The sequence below is a fragment of the Ochotona princeps genome, chromosome 1, assembly GCF_030435755.1.
Source record: "Ochotona princeps isolate mOchPri1 chromosome 1, mOchPri1.hap1, whole genome shotgun sequence".
NCBI lineage: Eukaryota > Metazoa > Chordata > Mammalia > Lagomorpha > Ochotonidae > Ochotona > Ochotona princeps.
The window spans coordinates 114777889-114794123 of record NC_080832.1 but is presented as its reverse complement, the minus strand read 5'-3'; the positions used below and the strand labels follow the sequence as shown (position 1 = coordinate 114794123).

The 16235-nt window shown below is 36.5% G+C and overlaps 1 protein-coding gene across 1 annotated transcript in view; it reads right to left on the bottom strand.

Annotated features, from left to right (window-relative positions):
• TSBP1 (testis expressed basic protein 1) overlaps positions 1-16235 on the bottom strand; it is a 55409-nt gene that overhangs the window by 26846 nt on the left and 12328 nt on the right. The gene's annotated exons all lie outside the window — the stretch shown is intronic.

The following is a 16235-nucleotide window of genomic DNA, read 5'->3' as shown; positions in this document are numbered from 1 at the left end:
ACACTGCACCCACATGGGAGACCTGGAAGAGGTTCCAGGTTCCCGGCTTCGGATCGGCGCGCATCGGCCCGTTGCGGCTCACTTGGGGAGTGGATCATCGGATGGAAGATCTTCCTCTCTGTCTCTCCTCCTCTGTGTATATCTGGCTGTAATAAAAATGAATAAATCTTTAAAAAAAAAAAAATGTCAATGTCAACTTACGTGATATTGAAAAAAAGCAAAAATCATGTACTTACCCTTCATTTTTAGTAGCAATAAATGATCTTGCATTCTCAATGGATGATATTTGTACTAACATTTTTGTAACTAATTAGTATATTTTGGAGGTATATGTAGAGTAGGAAGACAAGGATTCAGCTCTATTTCTTACAATTTCTAGCTTTATTGGAGATCCACAAATTGTGACTGCTGATTTAATTAACTTTGTAATCTGTGAACATGGGATTAACAAAACCTTGTTTTCAAATAGGGTCTGTTAGGTTGATTTTTCTAGCTCTGATCCTCTGGCAATCTGACAAAGGTAGAATGCCTATTATATTTCTTGACCACATTGTTTATGCAAGAGTGAATCTGGATTTGTAAACTGAATCTGAACTGGGATATCTACAGATACCTATTTAGAAGACATTGCTTGGGTCAGCATTGTAATGCAGCAGGTTGAGCTGCCACTCCCATGTTGGAATGCTAGTTCTAGTCCTGGCTTCCCACGCTCCTGGTCCAGCTTCTAGCTAATGTGACTGGGAAGGATAGCTCAGCTGCTGGGGGTTATGCCACCCATGAGGGAGATGTGGATGAGGTCTGGACTTCTGGCGTGAACAAATGAATGGAAGATTTCTCTCTCTCTCTCTCTCCTTCCCTTTCTCTATCCCTCCTTCTCTCCTCCCTCCTTCTGTCTCTCTGTCCTCTGCCATTCTATAACTATGACTTTAAAACACATAATATAAACAGTAAAAATAAGCAAGGATTCTTCATGCTATCCTACATGTATTTAGCCATGCATTTTAGCCAAGGTCCTTATGGAATTAATAAGATAAAATGTAGTGCTTCTTGTAGGAAATTCTGGCTCCTGGGGCCACTTTGGGGCATCTAAGTCAGGGAAGTGCCCACTCTTAGTTAATGGGAGACCAAAGTTGGCTGTGTATTCTACTGTGAGGACAATTCACACAGGTGGGGGAAGATTGATTCTGTCTGATGGAAAGCTGTGTTTCCTGCCTTAGATCTGGAGTGGGACTGGGTGTGTTTATATGCTTAGTCAAATCTAAAATGTGGGCATTTCAGTGTCTCTTTCGCATAGCCTCTCACTTCATCACTCTCAAGATGGGAAATATTCCATATGTGATCTACAATCCCCAAATCTTTAATTCTATTAGAAAATGGTTTTATGTGTCACATAATGCAATGTAATTAATGAATTTAAAATAAAATAAAAAAAAAGAAAATGGTTTTATAAGGTGGTTTTCATGTTATGTATATTCTGAGTTGTGAGTAGTGGAAAAACTAAGCATGCAGGTATTTTTTAAAGTGCATTGATAATTATTTTGTTTGTATCTGTAAATATGTGGCTTTTCTCCTGAATAGAACTCTCAGGACACCTGCCTCTCAGCATAAGCCACTAAATTCTTGGATAGATGATAATCTGAAATTTCATTTTATATATTCATATTCATTTTTCTATATTTTCTTTACCTGTCTTTATCTCTCCTAATTTGTGACTTCTTATATCATTTTCCTTTGTTTTCTCAATTTTATATTCATTTACTCTTTATTGGTCTGACTGCAAATTCATTCAAACTTCTTCCAATTTTCTGTCTGCTTTTGTATATCTCCTTCTATTTTTCCTATTTTTACCTTGCACCTTCATTCTATCTTTCACTTTGTTGTTTCTGAATTTCTTTCCCATAAGTCTTTGCCCCTTAATTTCCCACGGTAGATGTTCATTTTGTTCACTATTAATAAAAACACCTCAAACATGGTGATGGAGAGGAAAAAAAGGCTAATAAACAGGAGTCCAAATTGTGTTATTAACTAGTTCTTCCTCTTATTTTCTTTAAAAATGTCATTTGAACCTCAGATTTCATATCTCTAAAATATATCTGTTATTTTTGTCTTATCACCATCATCACTATCATCATTGAAATATTTATAGACCCAACAAAATAGTGCACATGAATGCTAGACAAAATGCAAGACTCACTGAAATAATGTGACAGCTATAGGGCGTATTCTATCACATCAATATGCAGAAAGGAAGGAAGTACAAATAATATTTTTTTGGTTTGATAATTTCATAAGTTCTTACTTTGATAAATTATAATTTGGTATGTGAAATAAGCCTATAACTGCTTATATGAAGACACATCTTGGTTTGAAAACATGCAGTTGTAAACAATTATACCTTGAAACATAACTGCTATTTACAATATTTTCATGCAAAATAAAGTAGTTAAAATTAGTAAAAATAAAACCTAATGAATCTGTATTGAACCTTTCAGAGTAACAGAACATGAAAAGAAACTTAATATTTACATTATTTTTTAAAAAGAAAATAAATCTAATAAGTAAAAAGTTATTTGCATGGAAAACAAGATGCTTAGGTACTATATTTTAAATCTTTAATACACACTGGCTCTAAATAGCTAGGTTCTTTCTATAAATGGGAATAGCTCAGGAACAACCACCCCTGGAAGTTAAATTATTCATTTTGTATTTCAGCTGTACAGTTTTTATGGCAGAACTTGGATGAGTCCAATTCAGAGGAGCTGTGGGTGGGATGGAATCGCTAGGTTCTTGAGCCTATTGGCATAAATCGCTGAGGTGAAGATTGATGTTCTAAGACAGTAAAGAGCAAAATGGCAATTTAATTGAAATTTAGATGACTTACCAATGGTTTTTTGAGTTAGCTCTAGGGGAAGAAAAAGAGATAAATGAAAAGCAGTATGTATTGAAGGCTCTGGAGAACAAAATTCTTAATCATATGGTTTCCCTCCTAAAAATCTGTACCAATAAAGCAGAGACTAACTGTAGTTGGGTGGTTGACTTTCTTGGTGGGATACTATGGCAAGCTAATATATAGAATAGCATTCCAATTTGTTTAGTGCATCCATTTGTTTAGTGTAGCAAAGGTTCCAATGACAGTTGAACACTTTTGCCCATTTAAACACTGGAATATCAGAAAATCCTTTTCCACCTAAAGTTTATTACTTTCTCTCATTTAACTTCTTCCCAACTCACTCTGTTTTTACAAATCCTTTGTGTGATTGGGAACCATGTCCAAGGGTTTATCTCATAGTTTGTGTCAGTAGAAAAATGGATTCTCTTAGAATCATTGACTTACCTGAAGTGTCATGTGAAAGAAAACCAAAACACTAAGAAAATGTGAACTCCAAACAACCCTTGAAATCCCAACACAGAAGTCACAGAAAGATTCTTTAAAAATATTGTAGAAAAGTAAAGTGCCCCAGGGTGGGAAATCAGACAGCACACTTACTGATTGGTCCTCCAGCTCCAGCTGAGAGAGAGAGAGAGAGAGAGAGAGAGAGAGAGAATTCAATATATTTCACTATCTTGAAGAAAATATCCATTCCCAGCACTCATTCTAGAGGCAGCCTTATAATAGAAAATTTGGGAAGATTAAAGTTTGCTTGCATGAGAATTCTCAAGCAGGTTCCCTTTGTACAGCATAGGGGCCCTATAAGAATTGAGGCCTCTCTCCACATTTAGTGATGCTTAAAATCCTTCTGAGGACTGGAATAGACTTATTCTATAGTAATTTATATTGGCTCTATTTTCTTTCTTGTGTTTTTCTCATTTCCTTTCAGAATATAGTATATCCTTTTCCCTTGCTGATAGGTCATTATGACAGGTTTTAAGATTAAGTATTTATTTATTTATTTATTTTACATTTGTCTAAGGTTTGTGTTTTCTTGATTTTTTTTCTTTGCATGACCAGTTTGGAAACTGTAGTAGGACTGCTAACATAGACAAGAGGGATGGTATCAGAAATCAGAGATTAGTTCCTAAAACCTTCTATGCCAGTAGTAAAGTTTTTAGAAAGGAGAAACAAGCTTGGTGCTTACGGACAGGTGCTGTGAATTGCACTGAAATACAAAACACAAGGAAAGTCAGTGTGGTATGACATTAACAAATTTCCTACCAACAGTATTCTCTCTACAAAGTAAATCACACAGAAGGAAAACAGCTATTGCAGGATTAAAAATAATTTTATCATGGAAGCCATCATACCCATCTGATCAAATCTTTCACTATCCATCTTAAGTGAGGAATTTAAACAATTTAAAAACCAGAATAAAATTTAATAATTTAAAGTATGAATTATTTGTTCTTTCCTTGTTTTAAACTCAGTGATAATTTTGTCTGATATCTTGGGCATCTCAAGTTGTCAGCATAATTGAATTCAATTAAGAAACATTAGCAGAAAATTCTGCAATATAAAAGTGGAAACAAGTAGGTGTATAATGTGGCTCCAAGGCCATCCAAGGCCAACGAACATCTGAAACAGGAACATTAGAAACATTAGAATCGGAAACACAAGAGAAACTCACTGATAGGTCCAATAGTTCCACCTAGAAAATGAGAAAACAAAGCATTGATTAGAATGGTTCTTTGGTATGAGTATATATATTTTGTATATTTTTTCCTTTGGAACACATAAAAAACCAAAAGGAAAATTTCCATGTTACTAGAGAAACAAATTTATATTTAATTTCTCACTTAAGGGATCCCCAATTACTCCTGGAATCTTATAACTGGAACTGCTGAATGCAATGGTCAAGTTCCCTTCCCTAGTGAATGGGGAAAGAATCCTGTCTGTGTATCAATGAGTTACAATCTAACAAGGCATATGTCAGCAGTTGAGGTGCAGAACAGTTTTAGGAGGGGTGTACAGAGAAATGCTCAATACCTTAGTGAGGAGTAACTAATCTTTGTGTCCTACCTAGTAAGGCATATGTGAGTCCAAGCTGATAGTTTCCTGTCTGGTTCTGAGCTTTCCTTATTGGTCTCTACCTAATTTTTTTTGATGTGTGTGTGTGTGGGGGCTTTGGAGTGACCCTGATGGTCATTGCAAGAGAGGGTGGGGATCCAATGTTGGCCCTGAGGACCAGAGGAAGCTCCTCTCCCTAGTCCCGAAGGAAGTTTACTGTTCTTCTGTTTCTTAGGTCCACTCAGGGTCCCCAGCTATTGTTCTGATGACATTAGATCCTGTGAGGAAGGATCTGGGCATCTTCCATCCCATGTGGGAGACCTGAAAGGGAGTGGATGAACTCAGAGTTCTTGGCCTCCGAAGGCACTCCATTTCCCTGTGGTCTCCTTGGCAGTTGGGATGTAGTCCTTGGTGCTTGTACTGATAGTCCTTGGTGAGCAACTGGGAGTCTCCAGAGTTGGGATATAAGCCACCTCTTGTACGCCTGCTCCACTCTGGGATCCCCCACCCCAGCTCTGTGCATATGACCTCTTGGGCTGTAATATTTTGGTACATGAAGTAATAGAAACTAATAATTGTATTTTCAAAATATTCATTGGTAGGGTTAGTGGGTTGATGGATTGAAGCAATAGACCCACATGCCTGGCATTAACAGCCTCTCTCCCTCTCTCTCTCTCTCTCACATACGCCCACACATTCACTTCTTCACACTTTGTAAAGTGCAATTTTTGATGATGTACTGTCAGTGTTTGCTACTGAAGTTTGAATTTTGAGTGTTTTAATCACATTTCATATATGTTAGTACTCATAGATGAGTAGACACAGGTACGATTTATGAGTCCCAACCTTCAAATCATTCTGTTCTTCTGAGTTAGCCTGGTTATGAAAGCTCATGCTGTTAATTTTCTCAGAAATGATATATAGAAGTGGGTTTAGAAATGAATTAAGCACTAGTTTCATCTTTCTTGTTGATTTTAATGTTACTTTTGCAGGGAGATTCTGTAGAGATGGAAGTTTCTGGAACCAGATGCACTCAGTTTTTAAATTTTCTTTCTTAATGGATTGAGATCTTATTTTGTCTTAAAATTAAGCACATACACAGATCACCTAGAGATTTTGATGAACTGCAGAGTTGGATTCAGTAGGTCAGGCTGACTCACTTCAAGAGCCTGACCCTTACTTTTTATTTCCTCCTAGTGTTTTTTCCAGGGATGTTTTTAGTATTTTTAGTATTTTTGGAAATATTTTTAATATTTTCTAAAATTCTGTCTGCATGAACACTTCTTTCAGATTTGTTATTTTTCACAGCAGGGCACAGATTTTACAACCATCAGTGACAACTTGGAGACGGTCAGTCAGTGAGCTGGACTCATTACATTCTACTGAAATGGTGTTGTTGCTCTTAAGGAAAATAAATACTACTGATCCTTTCTTCTAAGGTTTCCTGAGATTTCAAGCAGCAGATCCTTCCGACCCTTCTCTTAACCACTTTTGTTTTTCACATTTTTGCCTTTGCTGCAAATTCTCATGATCTAGTACTTTCTCACAGGAACATCAAAGTTCCCTAAGGTAAAAAATAGATAATGTACATCTATTAAGCCATCATTCTATATCCACTATATGAACTACTATTATGTGTTATTTAATAAGTTTTAAAAAGTCTAAGGAAGTAAAAATGTTAACTGATATTATTTGATCATTACACATTGAATGTATATAAAGAATTATCATGATGTACTCCATCAAAAATGTATAATAAAAAGGAATAGAGAATGATTAATGGAGAAGTTGACCATCTGCACAGAAGGAAATAAAATCAAGAATATTTAAGAATGTAAGTGTCTTACATTCTGGAACAATGTAGCAAAGAAAGGCACAGAGGAGTTAGATACAGGGCAATACACTTACTGATGGGTCCTACAGCACCAGCTGAAATAGAAACACGAAAAGTTAACACTTGGTGTGATTCAGGAATGTCCATTCTTAGGGAGTTTCAGAGAAAGCATTTAATGCATAGTGTATTTTCATGGAAAGACAACAAAAGGTTAAGTCTTCATTTTCCTATTTTTTCTTAGAAGACTGATAAGGTCACATGCCTTGCAGTTACTCTTCTGGTTCTAAGTTTTGCTATCCTTTTCATAAACTATCTACCCCCAAGATTTTTTTTAATAAATTTAAAACAATGCCTTATTAACAAACCTTCTACTTTGTGAAAGCAATGAGTTAGTTAAGGGATTTTGGAATCTGTTTCAAGATCCTCATACTGATAAAGGAAGAAAATTAAAGCAGCCACTTTTTAATTTTCCTTCATTTTCATATATCTTCTCATCTCCTTCCTTAATGCTTCAACAGTGGGCGGCACTATGTAGAATAATCAGAGAGAAGAACTAAGCTGTAAATACTGGAAACTTACACAAGGGTTCTTGAGTTCTTCCATGTTTTGCATGACCTATGATGAAAATAGACAAATATTGTCTTACAATTTAGATGTGAGAAGCCAGGAGATTTAGGTAAACCTCTTCTCTCCTCCCCAGTTGTGATGTACAAATACTTATAAGATTAAAGACCTCAGTTCCCGTTTTGCCCTTTTCTAAATTCTATGACATTGGAGAGGCCACTGAATCGTCTGAACAGGGGTTTCCTCATCTTTAACATGGAACTATATTTTTTGGTCACACTGTAAAGTAATACTGACAAATTAGCAGTAATAACTGATGGAAACACTGAAAAATTCCTTTAGAAATGTTCTAGAAAAGTATTCACTTTGTAGCTTTCAGGCAGGCAAATAAAAAAAAACAATTATAAGGCAGGGATTCTAGAAATATTATGATTAAATATTTTATGATTAAAGATAATCTCTGTGGATAGTCTACATAATGCAAACATCACAGTTAGTCCCATCAGAGTATCAGATTTTCCATGCCAGACCGAGATCCTGGAGATCACAAACTTACCTGGTTTCAGGGGTCCAGAAGATCTCAGAGTTATGAATCTGCCTGTTTTAAGGGACAGTGGGAATGTTGGCCATTTGAAAAGTGCTGGCCCTACAAGCATTTAAATTCAAAATATAAAATAATGCTATCCTATCCAAGCAAAATATATCTGCAGGTGACATTGGTACGGCAGTGACCAACTTCGTAACTCTATGTATTTTGAGAGAGGAAGGGATCTAAGTGAGCACCGTATGTACCGTAAAATACCACAGTGCAGTGTGACATGAGCACCGTAGGGGCTGTGGCCTGAGTGGACAGGCTAAATGAATTCTCATGATTCTAACAATAGGTGTGGATTAGATCACATTTAATCAAACTATGATTAATACATTTATTCAACAATGGAAAGTTATGATACTTTTTTAGAGATATTTGTGGTATAATTAATTCAGTCTTTGAACAAAAAAACCATTTTAGTAGTAATAATTGTGATCATATTTTGTAACCAAAAATATAATATTCAATATGAAACTTGTTTCCCCAAAATGGAGTTCAGTGAGAAGAGACTATCCAATAAGGGGTATTTGTTTTTGATCTATTTCCTCACTCTTCTGCCTTATCTTTAAAGCTTCTCTTCATTTACATTGACCATAAATTTAAATGATTTCCAGATTTATTTGAACTGTGCCACCTAATTTTTTTCTCCTTTTCTATTAATTTTTTCCAGCTTCCTCATTTATTTATTTTTATTCTTCTATCTGTTTGGCTTGTTTTTAACTGACTGTTGAGACTCTTCAATTAGGTAACCACTTTAAATTGTGTATATAGCTTATGTTTAAGCAACTGCTAAGTAGGAAAGTAGACATTTGGCTCTACAGTTTGCATACTTAGCTGCTAGGAAATAGTCATTTGTATTTTCAAAATGCTTTGATCAACAAGTAAACTTATTTTGAAAGTGATAGATCTTATTATACTACTCTCAATTCATGGAGAAATAATATGTAGCTCAGATAAGAGATGAGGAATATGTTTTTTTTCCAAGCCCATAGCCAAAATAAGCAATATAATCACTTTACTTGGCAGGAGTCTGTTGGGAAAGGCATAGTATCAATAGGATCCATTTGGAATGGAAGGAAACCTGGCTATTCCATATCTTAAGGAAAAAGAGTAGGAAAAGAGAAAATTTGAAGATATAAAAGAAAAATGTTATGATTGCTAAATACACAAAATTGGGTTGGAAGTATGTGGTTAAAGACATGAGTAGAAGAATTTCTGTTTGCAGAAAGAATTTCTCAGACTCACAGAGGGAGAAAAATGACAAGGTTGGGGAAGGTGTAGGTCGGGTGAGTAATGAAGAATAGAATCATGAACAGGAAACAGATCAGACAAACAGAGCTCTTCTGCCTCCTGGAAAAGCCCAACAGTTCCAGATTTTGAAACAAGAAACTTACTTGCAGATCCTTGGGGTAAAGCTAAAAAAAAAAAAATAAACAAAAAAATTCAAATTAGTCTAGATTTAATAATTTAAATAATCTCTTCATTTCCAAATTGTTTGCAGAAACTGTATACTCAATGTATTAGACCCTACACTCTCCAGGAGGCACATGAATTTTCTACATTTACAGTTAAATCCATCTTTTTCCCTTTCTATACTATATAGGATTGAATGCTTCCAGGAGTGTCCATGCTTACTAGGTTTCCAGTATTCTGATTTCATTCATCTTTTTTCCCTTTTCTCTTTCATTTCTTTCTCCTTTCTTTCAGGAATCGTTCCAGTTTTGAGAGTCTCCTCTCCATACTAGCTTCAAGAACCAAAGAAAGAAAATATATAGACAGAGAGAAAAGGGCTGTGCCTGGTATGCCAAAAAAAAAAAAAAAAAGAAAGTGGAAAAGTGGGTATTTCTTGACCCCAGTCTTCCTGACTCTAAGTTCAGTGAACTTTGTTCAATTCTCACTACATTTTCTCTTCTTTTGGGGACAGTCTTTAAAAAGTGATTTATTTCTTGAATAGTGAATTCCTTCTTACCCCTCCCCAATTCTTTCCTTTTTGTTCCTTTTAGATTTTTTTTTCAAAATGACCTACACTCTAGAGCAAGATTGTGGAAGCTTTAGTACTACTGTTTACAACAGTAATAATAAGTGTATGACTACTGTAGTAGGACCTTTCCACTCAACTATGCTCAGTGGACAGAGGTTACTTACATTGGCTGTTAAACAGCTCGGTGAAATTTGATACTACCCACCCCCCTTCTTGGGGATAGTGTTTAATGCCCCAAATGACAGATTTAATATGTTTCAACTCATTTTAATAATTCAGCGAGTTTAAATTATAAATTGAAGCCTGTGTTGTTGGACCGCTCAGCCTGAACTTACAAAATGCAGGATACATTTTATTAAGGAAAACAAACACACTGACATGGCCTGTCTAGGAAGAGACAACCAAAGAGGACAGTCGCTGGATACCAAGAGTTCATGTTGGACACACAAGTGTGAATTTTGGCGCTTACTCTGAGCTGTGCTGACTGGGCACACCCACACACTCCTAAATTCCCTAGGTCAGGCACTTGAAAACATCTGAGTTGATCTTGAATTGAAGAGGAACATCACACACAAGGCCTCAGACTCCTCTCCCCTACAGAGCACCCAGTCCTCTGTGGCAGCTACAGGTGACTTGGTCATGTTTTATGTATGCATCTCTTTTTCTTTTTTTTTTTTTAAGATTTATTTTATTTTCATTGGAAAGTCAGATATACAGAGAGGAGAGACAGAGCAAGATGTGCTGTTTGATAATTCACTCTCCATGTGGCCGCAACGGCAGAATCTGAGCCGATCCAAAGCCCAGAGGCCTCTTTTGGGTCTTTCACGCAGGTGCAGGGTCCCAAGGCTTTGGGCTGTCCTTGACTGCCTTCCCAGGCCACAAACAGGGAGCTTGATTGGAAGCAGTGCTGCTGGGATTAGAACCAGTGCCCATATGGGACTTTTACTCTTCTCCAAGATTCTCAAGGGGTTGCCACCCTTTTACCAGTCAGATGTCAATTCAAATATCTCCCCAAAGAAATTTTTTTCCAATCTCCTGGCTTAAGATCCCTGTTTCAAGGTCTCACTCTATCATATTATCCTAATTTATTTCTCCATAGAATTTATTTGAGCATGACATAAATTATCATAATTGTTTGCTTCCAGATTTTTTTTCTGTTTTACCTCAGTAGGATCTATGCTGTTTATGAAATAGGCACCATGCCTGTCTTACTTACAGCATCTAGAAGAATGTTCGACACTTAGCAGACCTCAATATGTTTGTTGAACAAATAACTGAATTTGTTAGTACTTTTTTCCCTGCTTGCAACTTTTCTATCTGTTCTTTCCATATCATTTGGAAGAATCATCTGTTCTTATGATATGTGAAAACATTTGTAATTACTGTAATTCAACTAGAAAATCTTAATTGTAAAAAATTATAAGACAATCAAATTCAATTATTTAATTTTATAGAAGAAGAAACTAAGAACCATGTCTGGTCTAAGTACAAAGAAAGTCAGATCCAGACCAGGGAATACTGTTACCTGACTACTAGTTAACTTTTTCTGTTGCCACAAAACTGCCCTCAACCTTAGTTTTTGTGTGTGCTTGAATGTACCTTGGTTTATTGCAGTTGGGCCCATGTCCTGCTAGGCTCTGCACACATGCATGGGTGTTGTGACTTAGTTCAGCTTGTCCCATTCCTGGACAGGCCACATATATGCTGACAGGTGATGTTTTCTTGTGCAACTTGGTCCATCTCCAATCCTGGCACTCCTGCTTACCAGCTGGAGCTGTAGCCCAGCAGAGGGTTATGTCTACCAGGCATATCCTTGGATAATGTGCTTGCCAGGAAGTAATTCAGCCTAGCCTGACAAGACTTGCATCCAGTCTCAGCTCTAGCCAGAGAATGTTATGGATAAAGTTGGGCTGACCAGCACCTGTCCTGGCTCTTGCATGTGCCAGCAGGTACAGCAGCCCAACCCAGCCTGGCTTTCCCCCAGACACAGCTCACTTGAAGGCAGAAGGGTGCTGCAGTCTAGCCCAGTCTAACCAGCCCCAACCCTATTACTGCTTTCTTTATAACCCTCTTTCTTCCTTGATATTTTGTTAAAGACGCCTTTATTACCAGTTGTAACCACCTTGATCCTTTATTCTTTGCCAATCAGTAGGATTTTCATCTTTCTTGCTTTTTTTTTTTTTAAGTAAAATGCTCCATAATGGAAAGGGAAGACAAGAATAGTAGCTTAGCTTGGTTTGGAAATGTTCCCCAGCTCTGTAAACATCAAAAAAAATTTAAAAATAGAAGCTTATTCTTTTTTTAAATATAAATGCAAAGAAGTTTGTGTGATTGTCTACATGCTTCTTTTGGGTTTAGAGTTTCTAGAGGAATAGATCCCTGAGCATCAGTAGCAGCTCTAAGAGAGATTATGCCCTTCTTCCACTGCCACCAGCCTGTCCTGGGCTGCCTGCAAGGGGTGCTGCCCTTTCCTGCAATTAAAGCATTCTAATTCTCAGGTGACAGCAGCTTTGCTTCTCACACTACTTGTATTATCTCTATTCTCATCTCCTTGTTTTCTCTTGATTTCTTGCTTTCATCCTTCTTTGCTCTGTGTTCTAAGAAAAGTTTAGAAGTTGCTCCATTTCTTGCCAATGTCCCATTTAAACTTATCTTCTGTACCTTTAACTGATTGTCACGAGGTGTCCAGTTATGTCAAACGAAGAAATTAAAGCAATGTGAAACTCAAGGTTCTGCTGTACCTCAGTGGAAGAATTCTGGGCATTTTAGGAAAATGTTATAATAAAATGAGACTAAATATCAGCAAAATTGGAGAAAATTAAGGAAACTTACCAATATTTGATTGTGACAGTGCTAAGACAAAATGAAATAAAACATGAGTAAATTCTGTATTCCCAAGGAGTACTTAAATAACATAGGCTCTGTTAGAAAAAAAGGTTGTGAAAAAGGACAGAACAAGCCATATTCCATTTTCTATTACCTGTTGCAATATAATATGATGAACATTTAAATATCTGCACATTGATTAGTTTTGAGCTTTTAAACTTCAGGCTTTAAAAAATTTTGTAAATATCACTTTTGTGATAGGAGAGGACTATAAGATTTATAAAACCTGTCTAGTAATTTCATTGAGTAAGAAAGTACAAATATTCTGAAGGATTTCCATTTTTTCAGCCTCTGGAAAAATTACTGTCTCCATGTCTTTTTTCATTATGATTCTGCTACATTTTTCTTTCTTTGATTTTCTTCCTCTTTTCTTTTTAAATTTTTCTCTTCATTTACAAAATTCTTTGTTAAGCCAAACTTTTGCTTCATAACTGTGTCCACAAGAAATTTTCACTTTCCTAAAATCGCTTGTGTGAAGTTGCTGAACAGCAAGAGTAAAACCATAAGGTCCTTAAATATTAGAAGACAAAGAATTAAAGCTGAGAAAGAAGCTTGCTGTCAGGATGGATATTTCACTGTCTCCTAGTATTACTTGGAAATGTAGAGCTGAATTAGGGGCCAGGATTGTGGCAATGCAGGTTAATCACCCCCTGCAATTCTGGCATCCACTAAAGGAGTGGTGGATCTAGGTCTGACTGTTTTACTTTCCATCCAGCGTACTGCTAATGTGCCCAGGAAAGCAGAGGAAGATGACCCAAGTGCTTAGGCTCCTGCTACCCATCTAGGATCATGGATGGAGATGAGGCTCCTGGCTTTGACCTCGCCCGGCTCTGGCCATTGCAGCCATCTGGGGTGTGAACCAGTGGGTAGAAGATCACTTTATCTCTGTCTCTTTCTGAAACTCTTCTTCCAAATAAATACATCTTTTCTTTTGTAAGTAAAACAGAGTTTGAAAACTAAAAAGAGAACTCTTCAAGAGCAATGTGTCAAGAGGAAATTCTTAATAGTTAAAAATAAATTTTATTATTCATGCAAGTATCTTATTGAAGGTGAGATTTTTTGTTGTTTGTTTTTTCCTTTTGTTTGAGAGAGAGAAAGAGAGTGAGAGAAACAATAGTGTTATTAATGCTGGTTCACTTTCAAATGCCCACACTGGTAGAGGCTATCTATGCATGAAACATAGCTAGGATGCAGGAGTTCAATCCAGTTCTCCCACTAAGGTGGCAATAACTCAATTGCTTGAGGTACCACTTCTGCCTCTCTATTGGACACAAGAATTTTTACTGCTAGGAGCCTGGTTTTTGTAAGAAAAATATTTTATGAAGATTTATTTATTTATTTGAAAGAGCGAGAGAGAGAGAGAGAGAGAGAGAGACCGAGAGAGGTCTTTTGTTTGCTAGTTCACTCCACAGATGACTACAGTAGCCACAGTGTGAATGGAAGGGGCCTAAATGCCTGGTCTGCTTGTCCTAGGCCATCGGCAGGGAGCTGGATCAAAAATGAAGCAACCAGTACTCAAATTGGGATATCCGTGTCACAGGTGGTAGCTTTTCCCTCTATGCCACAATGCTGGCTCCAGGGGCATTTTTTTAAATACCTAATCATCAGCAGAAATTCAGGCATAAGTCCATATGCATTAAAAAAAAAAACAACTTAGGGCTAGCCTGCATTTAAAAGTCTAAGGTTCACAAAAGCAACATCTATGAAAGAAACATCATCCCTACATGTTCAGGATAATACCGGAACTAATCTATTTATATGAGGCTAGCATTGGAACTTGAGTCTTCAGTAATGGTAGATTCAGTAAAGACTAAATTCATATGTGTAACTTGAATTTGAATATCTCTTGTAGGAAATAATAAGTGTAGAATCTTACAAAACTATGTAAAAACTCTGTACAATGATAATTATTGAATAATACAGGACTTATGAGCAACTGAAACATGATAGCCGATTAACTCATAATACATAAAAGTTAAAAAAGTATTTGAGGAAAGCTATTGCTGCCAATGACCTGGAAAAAACAGCAAGAGATGGTGGGTCTCTGACAACCGTATTGGAGACCTGGATGAAGGTCTTGGCTCCCAGCTTTGGCCTGGCCCAACCCTGTCATTGAAGCGATCTCAAGAATGAACCAGCAGATGGAAAATTTCTTTCCTCTTTGTGACTTTCAACTAAAATAGTATTTAAAAAAACAACAACAACCAAAAAACAGCTGAAAATGAGAGAACAAATTTACTTGGAGAAAGAATAAATGTACGGAAAATAAATCGGAGGAAAGTGATTAAGGACTGAACATAGAGAAACTAGTAGATGATGTGATAGAAACTGTATTGGTTCTCATCAGGCTTGTCTACTTTAATCAAAGGATTCTTAGCCACCTGTATAATATACAGAGCCATTTCCCTTTTAACATTTTAGTGTCCTAGCCCCCTGGAACCTGCGAGAGTGCGGGGATCCCTTATGGGAACAATTCTGTCCCAGCTACTCCATTACCCATTCAGCTCTCTGCTTGTGGCCTGGGAAAACAGGATGGGCCAAAGCCTTGGGAGCTGCCCTCATGTGGGAGAACTGGAAGAAGCTCCTGGCTCCAGGTTTAGGATCAGCTCAGCTCTGGCTGTTGTGGCCACTTGGGGAGTTCATCAATGGACAGATCTTTCTTTCTGTCTCTCCTTCTCTCTGTGTACCTGACTTTGGAAAAATAAGTAAATAAGTCTTAAAAAAAATAAAAGGTCATATCATTTCCAATTTTTGCATTTAATGGTGAAGCCAGAGGCACTCCTGCCAGTCAGATATCAAGAAGGAAGCTGTGGTTATGCTGATGTTAACATTGTGCCAGAGATTTTAGGCAGAACAACAAAAAGAAAGAAGTGATTGTAATAAAAAAATGGACAATGAGACTAAAGTCAATTTTTATAGATGATATTTTCTTGTACAGAATCCAAGAGAATTTAAAAAATTACTCAAATCTTAAGCATAGATTTGTCTATGCTTAAGATTTGATTTTTTGTCTACATACAAAATCTAATCTCAGAAATGTAGTGTATAACATATCAACAACAGTTATTTGTAAAATCCAAAACCAGAAAAAAAGCATGCCATTTAAAAGAGAAACTAAATAAGTAAGTGCATAGGGACTAATCTATGAAATTTCAGAAAATAATTATAAGGTTCTTGTGCTAGAGTAAAAGATTAGTTAAAGCATTTCAACATAATAACAAAGAAAATATGCGAATTTCTTAATAAATGCTATCATAAAGCTTTGATAATGCAAGAAAATCAGTGGAAACAGAGCACTTTTGTCTTCTACTGAAAGGAAAACCCAAGGAAAAACAAATAGTAAAATAAAGGTGACATTAGAGATGGATTGGAAAATAATGTACCAACCATTGGGACAATGATTTTCCAGAGAAGAAAAAAATTAAATCTTTCATTA